Source organism: Suricata suricatta, chromosome 8 (assembly GCF_006229205.1).
Source record: "Suricata suricatta isolate VVHF042 chromosome 8, meerkat_22Aug2017_6uvM2_HiC, whole genome shotgun sequence".
Classification (NCBI taxonomy): domain Eukaryota; kingdom Metazoa; phylum Chordata; class Mammalia; order Carnivora; family Herpestidae; genus Suricata; species Suricata suricatta.
Genome location: NC_043707.1, coordinates 17,743,050 through 17,750,739, shown reverse-complemented (window position 1 = coordinate 17,750,739; position 7,690 = coordinate 17,743,050). Strand labels below are relative to the sequence as shown.

The window sequence follows — 7,690 nt, the reverse complement described above, 5'->3', positions numbered from 1 at the left end:
AGGTCAAACTTTAGCAAGAACAAGCCTAGACCTCCTGCTGTGCCAAGTTTGGGCAGGAGCCAGATGGAGCTTTTCTGGGTCATCTTAAGACAGCTCCACTCAAGCATTTTTGGCCTCAAGTCCAGAAATACTGGACACAGGGTGGACAGACCTTCTCGAGTTTGCAGTCCTGAGGGGAGACCCTGAGTGGGGGGAGGCATCTGCTGGATGGCTCTCCTCCAGCATCGGCAGAACCCCCAGGTGAGGTGGTCTTTCAGCAAGCATCCTCCACATCTACCTGCTGTGTGCATGGTGCGTAGCCCACACCGGTGATCCCATGAGAGGATGTGGTGGCTGTTGCATCCGCCTTCCCCAACCTGTTAAGGGGCATCACTTCTGAGTAATCTCCGGAAGGTTCCCATGTGCTCAGAATGAAGGTGGACACCCCGAAAGAGCTCTCTCGGCTCAGCGCCAGTGCCCAGACTGTGGTGCAGCCCAGAAGCCCTGCCAGTCCAGTGCCTGGACCTTGGCACCCATTTCAGCCAGCAGCCCATCCTGGGCGGCCAAATTTCAGGCCCCCAAAGTGCAGCTCAAAGCTCAAAACCAAGTCTCACTGGAGACCGGAGCTCTAGGTCCAGACACATAGGTCTTTTGTTAGGTTACCACAGTGATAATTTTGCCTTAAGGAATCAGGAAAGAACAAACAAAAAGTTTGTTCGTGCACCAGGAATACTTAAGAAAGCAAAAGTAACTGCCTGATTGTGAGAAGGTTTGGGTTCTTGGTATTATAGGAGAGCTTTATTACAGAGGATAAGAATAGCTTAAAACAATGGTTTTTACAAATGGGCTGCATGTTGGAACTTCCGGAGTGGCGGCTGGGGTGGTTGGAAAATATCGGTGCTTTGTTTTACCCCCAGAGCTTCGTGCATAATCCATCTGGGCATCTGGAGTTTTCTAGTTTGTTATTATTTTTTAAATGCTTATTTTTGAGAGAGAGACAGAATCTGAAGCAGGCTCCAGGCTCTGAGCTGTCAGTGCAGAGTCTGATGTGGGACTCGAACTCACCAGCTGCAAGATCATGACCTGAGCCAAAGTTGGACACTTAACTGACTGAGCCACCCAGGCGCCCCTGGACATCTGGGGTTTTCAAACTCTGCTAACTGTTCAGCTGAGGTTGAGGACCACCCCCTTGCAGGTGAGTCCAATTGAAAGTAGGGACCTTTATTTCATAGTAAATAACAAGGTTCAAAGAGACGCTTTCATCTTTATCTTGAAAATGAAACGATCATTTATGAGCATACATTTGTTTTGTCTTATCTTTTCCAACTATGCACTGCGATGAACAAAAAAGCAAGCTGTGTTGATTTTTGGCGGGAAGAGAACATAATTTTTTCTGATAAAATCACATGAAAGCCCAATACGAAATCCTTCACTTTCCCAGCTGGATTGTAAAGTCTGAGTTTCCCAGTAGGATCATAAAGTAGGTCCTTTTAGCAAAAAATATTTGAGTACGTCATCATCTTCTCAAGAGCTTCTCTTAATCCTTTGATATTCAAATCACTGGATGTGCACTAGCACATCATCTTTCTTGTGGGTGTTTTTTTCTCCTTCCACTGCTAACGGGTGTCCCCCTGCCCGGCTCCTGGGGCCCCCGGCTGGCATATCACATCACTCCTCACGTCCATTCGTGAAGCTCTGTGGATTTTGCTAGATATGCAATCTCACTTTGCAATCGTTTTTGCCTCTGTTTGCATTGCATTGTAGGTTCCATGTTGACTAGAGCTGGCAATCAGAGAGAGGCTGCCAGACAAAGGCCGTGAATTTCGGAGTATGGAATGGGGTTGAGGGTGTGGGATGGGGTGGTGAGGGTGTTTTAGTTGAACCTGGTTTTATACGTGGTCAGGTCATTTATGCACATATTCCTGTGAAGATGGAGTTTGCTCGCTTGTCAATGCAACTGACCCTGTGCAAGGATTTGGATAATGAGGTCCTGGCTAGTGGAGGCCCTGAACTACCCTGGTCTGTCTGAACACGTGGAGTATAGCGATTATGGCTCACAGCTTCTAATAAGAGAACCACAGGAGTGAGTTTGGGAGAAAGAAAGATCCTTTTGAAGTTACTGAACCACTGATGATGTGCATTCCAATTCACTCTTGTTCAATGGATGTCTGTTGAGGTTCCCACTTTGCACTGAGCTCTGTCCTGGGCACTTGGGGGTTTATCAGCAAACTAGATAGACTAGGTTCTGGATCTCAAGGCTGTTATGTTCTAGTGGGGAGACACCTACAGTGAAGGAAGAATAAATACAAATGGTTCTGTAAAAAGGAAAGGGTCATTTCAATTAGTGATACATGCCATGGAAATAATCAATGTGGAGTTTATTATTTTGACTCAGGGAGGGACAATCATGAGATTGGATGAACAGGGAAAGCCTCTACGAAAAGGTGGTATTAGTGACAAGATGAAACCAACCACAGAGAGATTTGAGGGAAGAGCTTTCTAGGAAGAAGGCATCACTTATGCAAAGACCCTGGGGCAGGGTAACTCGGAGTGTGTTTCTGGAACCAGGAGACGTGATGCAGAGTGAGTAGGGAGAGAGCAAGTCCATGAAGGAGTGAGACCATGTTTTAAGCTGCTGAGAAATGCAATCTGATTTATAGGTTTAAAAGATCTCTGGATGCCAGGGGCTTTCAGAGGAGCAGGAATGAAGTGTACCTTCAGAGGAATCATTGAAAGCCACTGTGAACCCTTTGAAGAAGTAACTGTCAATTGGGGGTGGAAAGGCAGGCCACCAGAGTCCTTGCACATCCACCTGAAGAGAGATGCCCAATGGAGAGAGCATCCTGCCTTGGGACCAAGGATGGGAAATTTAGCCAGGAGACGGGACTATGGGTGTTACCTGTCTTTCTCTGTTCCTAGTTGATAGGTCTGCTTCCTTCCTTCCTTCCTGCCTACTTACCTTCCTTCCTCCCTACTTACCTTCCTTCCTTCCTTCCCCCTTCCTTCTTTCCTTCCTTTTAGAGAGAGAGAGAGGGGGGGGGAGGGGCAGAGGGAGAAAAAGAGAGAGAGAGAGAGAGAATATTAAGCAGGCTCCATGCCCAGCATGGAGCCCCATGTGGGACTCAATCCCACAACCCTGGGATTATGACCCGAGCCAAAACCGAGAGTTGGGTGCTTAACTGACTAAGTCACCCAGGCGCCCCAGTATTATTTTCAAGGTGGATTATCTATGAGGTTGGGTGGTCACCATATCACTTGTGTGCTTCTGAGAGTCCTCCTAACCCCACCTAGGCAGGCACTCACAGGCGTGAGGAACTTGTCTTTTTTCCATACCACAGAGAGGGCCGTGGTTGGGCAAGGGCTGCGGGGAGAGGCAGCCTTCATCTCTGCTGCTTTGAGGTGATGGCATCTCTCCTCCAGAGGGGCCTGGGAAAGTTGGATCCACCTGTGGAAGAATAAACTGGTCCTTTGTTTTAAAAAAGCACATGCCTGAGCCCCTTACCAGATGCACCAGTTGGAGTCTGAGCACCTGTGCTCCTCATCAGGCACCTCAGATTCCAATGCATCAGAGTGTGAGAGCCACACTCTCTAGCCAAGTGGACACAAGGTCATCGTCAGGCACACAAAAGACTTGGCCTCTGCTTGAGACCTTGGCTGGGGGACAGGGAAAGTGGGCTGTGGAGTTTGGAGGGTTTAAGGACAGTGATTCCATCTTACAAGATCTGGAGTTGGAAGAAGTTGGAAACATAACAAGTTTTGTTTGAGATCTTCCAACAAGTGAGCATCACACAGCCCCGTCCCTGGCTGTGAGCTCAGAGCACACCTGTGCCTTGGACTTGGCTTTCACATTCGCCAGCGTCAGTGGACTTCGGCATCATTCCCAAACCCAGCCTCACTGCCCTAAAAATCCTGCTTGCTCCACCCATTCGTCCCTCCATCTCCCCAGTCCTTGGCAACCACTATCCTTTTTTACGGTCTCCATGGTCTTGCCTTTTCCCAGCATGTCAGGTAGTTGGAAACACACAGTAGGCAGCCTCTTCAAATGGGCTTCTTTTACTTGGTAATATGCATTTTAAGGTTCCTCCATGACTTGTCATAGCTTGATAGTTCATTTCTTTTTAGCTCTGGTTAAAATCTCGTTGTTTGGGTCTACCACAGTTTTATCTGTCCATTCACCTCCTGAAGGACCTCTTGGTTGTTTCCAGGTTTTGGCTGTTGTGAATAAAGCTGCTATGAATATACGCATGCAGGTTGTTGTGACAACATAAGCACCAAGGGGCATCTAGGTAAATACCAAGGCTTATCACTGCTGGATCATATGCTGACAGCAAATTTAGTTTCAAAGGAGTTGCCAACCTGTTTCTTTTTAAATGCTTATTTACTTATCTTGAGAGTGAGAGTGAGTAGGCATGAGCCGGAGAGAGGCAGAGAGAGAAGGAGAGAATCCCAAGCAGGCTCTGAGCTGTCAATGCAGTTCTCAACGTGGGGCTCCATCTTAGGAATCAAAATCACGACCTGAGCCGAAATCAAGAGTCAGATGATTTGCCAACCAAGCCACCCGGGTGCCCCGCCAAACTTTTGAATGCATTTCTGTTCTCCACTTTTGGTGTTGTCAGTGTTCTGGATTTTGACCCTTCTGATGGGTGTGTAGAGGTATCTCCTTGTTTTAATTTGCACTGCCTGCTGACATAGGATGTGAAGCATCTTTCCATACACTTATTTGACATCTGTATATCTTCTTTGAGGAGGCATCTGTTCTGTTCTATTTTTTAATCAGGTTGTCTCTTTTCTTATTGCTGAGCTTTAAGACTTCTTTGTATATTTTGACTCGCAGTGCTTTATCAGAGGTATCCTCTACAAATGTGTTTTCCTAGCCTGTGGCTTGTCTTATCTTCTTTACATTGTCCAAAAGTTAATTTTTTTAACACGGATTTGGCACTTTCTTCATTAAAAAAAAAGATGAATCCAGTGGAATGTTTTAAAAAGCGGCATCTCTTAACTCTTGAGAGAGCTGGGCTCAGATTTCTGCCCCTCCAAACTTTGTAAACATGTTGCAAAATCAAACCCGGGGCACCAGAGCCTGTGTGTTTAAACTGTCTGTACAGAAAGTCATACTTTTTGACATTTTATGCCATTCTGACTCTACTAAATGGAGAAAGGGAGAGAGAGCCTCACCGATCTGTTTCCTGCTACCCCGGACTGCTCATTTCAACCTCCACTGGTCAGCTCTGCCCAGCGCTAACAGATTTGCTCCCAAGCAAATCCATCCCAGGCTCTGACATTTATATCCAGCATCTTTTACTCTCTTCTATTCATTAAGCAGGGGCGGTTGCCATGGCAACCATTAACTGCACCTGACATCCAGGAATAGTTCTGGCATTTTGAAGCAAACACCACACTGGGATTTCGTTCTGCAAGGTAACCTTGCAACCTGCGCGGCTTCTCCCCGGCGTCTGAGCTTCCGTCCAGGCCCTCTGCCTGGCTCAGGGCAGGAGAAAGAAGGCGGGTCTCTCCTTCTAGATGCCCCAGTCCCCTGCCCACTCACCCACCAGAGTCTGCTCGGGACCTGAAGTATGATGGAGGTGTGGCGAGGGTCTTTGGGCGGGACGTGAGGGCAGCAGTGTGTGTGTGTGTGTGTGTGTGTGTGTGTGTGTGTGTGTGAGATGGGGTTGGCATGTGGGTGAAGGGGGACACCTGGGGCTGGCAGAGGCGGGTGCAAACGTATTCCAGAAAAGCAGAGAATGGAAAGGGGCGTGTGGTGCCTGGGTGTGCACATGACTACATTTGCATGTGCTGGCAGGGGAGGAGGGTGCTCCTGTGCGTGGGGTGCGTCTGCCTGTGTTGCACTTGAACCAGAACTGCGCTTCCCGTAGAGCCCATGGGCCCTTCTCTCCCCTCTGCCATCCTACCTTGGCCTTCTCGCACCTTCTCCCTCTTGCTGTCCTCTAGATTGGCCATTCTCAAACTTGGACGTGTGTGTGACCAGCCTGGACACCCCGTGAAAATGTAGGTTCTGAACATGTAGGTCCTGGGGGAGACCCCAAGATTCTGCCAGCTTCTGGGATTTCTAACCTGCTCCTGGGTGCTACTGATGCTGCTGGTCTGCAGACCACACTTTGAGTAGCCAGGCCCCGGCTCTCAGGCTTGGCTGACCCCAGAAGCACCCCCTCCTAGAAAGTCTAAAATAGCACTGGTGCCTGGACCCTACCACGGACATTTCATCAGAACCTGTGGATGTGTTATTTAAATTTTTATTTATTTTTGAGACAGAGAGAGATAGAGAGACAGAGCGTGAGAGAGGGAGAAGCAGAGAGAGAGGGAAACACAGAATCCCGAGCAGGCTCCAGGCCCTGAGCCGTCAGCACAGAGCCCAACAGGGGGCTTGAACCCATAAACCATGAGATCATGACCTGAGCCAAAGCCAGATGCTTAACCGACTGAGCCACCCAGGTGCCCCAGACCCAATCATTTTTAGAAGCTTCAGCAGGTGATTGTAAGGTGCAGCCACGGCCCCTGCTTGCCGGTCTCCTCCCTGTTCCTCTAACATATATCTTCTGTCTGTGAGATCTCTGCCGAGGTTGCCCTGGCTGCCTGACCAACTCTTCCTGGGCCTTCAGGGAACTGACTCATTCTTAACATTCAGCTCTCTGCCTGCCTTGAGCACTTCCAGTCACTTCCTTCATGGAGCTTATGATTCTATGTGAGTTTGCTAATTACCGTATTTCTATTCATTGCCTTGTTGATTTTCTGACTCCTTCACTAGAATACAAGCACCACTGTATCCCAAAGATCTGAGATCTCATACAAAGTAGGTAATTTGTTAAGTATTTATCAAATGCCTGTCCGTTGTGTGTTGCATTGGAGGGAATCTCAGACGAAGGGGCTTCCCAGGGGATAACGACCGAAGTTGTCAACCTGACCTGTGTGGTTCTGTGTGACCTGGCCCTTGCCCATCCACGCTTCTTCCACCCACACTCCTCTCGGATATGCTTTGTTTTGCTCACTTGCCTCAGGGACTTTGCACCTACCCTCCATCTGCTGCATACATCCTTCTTCTATCCATTTTCCATTTGATTAATCCCTACTTGTCTGAAGGATCTTACCAGAAGCAGATCCTCAGGCTGATGCACCTAATTAGTTGCTTCTATTGCACTCCATGCTTTTCTTTTGGGGGACATATTATAAATAAATAATTATGGGTGTAATTATGTGTCTGTTTATCCTACGCCACTCTAAATCCCAAGAGTGCATCACCATCTTGTTTCCTGCCGTCTTCACAGTGCCTGGCACACAGTAGGTCATCAGATAAACAAATGAGTAAATGAAGCGGTGGATGAGTATTGAGTATTTTCCCCGTGTCTAAATACTTCTCTAAGCTTCTCAGAAGGGCCTTTCTTCACCATCTGAGACCTTCCTTTTATTCCAGAAGCTTTCAACGCCTTGGCCCTCTTACCCTTTTCCCTCTTTCCTCTCCCAGGCCCCTGAAGTTCCCTAGCCCAGCTCACTCCCTGGAGCCATGCTTCGCTCCTCTTGAGGGGGACACTCAGGTTCACAGCACCTTCTCATGCCCCCTCGCTGTCCCCTGGAAATGGTCAGCCAGCCAGGCAGGCTCAGCACCGGGGATTAGGTGGGGTGGGCAGCTGGGAGAGATCAGGGCAGGTCCCTCTCTGATGGTCAGGGAGGCTGGCCAGGACCCTGGAGGGACACCTGT

General features: G+C 48.5%; 1 protein-coding gene across 1 annotated transcript in view; it reads right to left on the bottom strand.

Moving 5' to 3' along the window:
• The window catches only part of CACNG3 (calcium voltage-gated channel auxiliary subunit gamma 3), an 85,831-nt gene that overhangs the window by 18,210 nt on the left and 59,931 nt on the right, over nt 1-7,690 (bottom strand). The gene's annotated exons all lie outside the window — the stretch shown is intronic.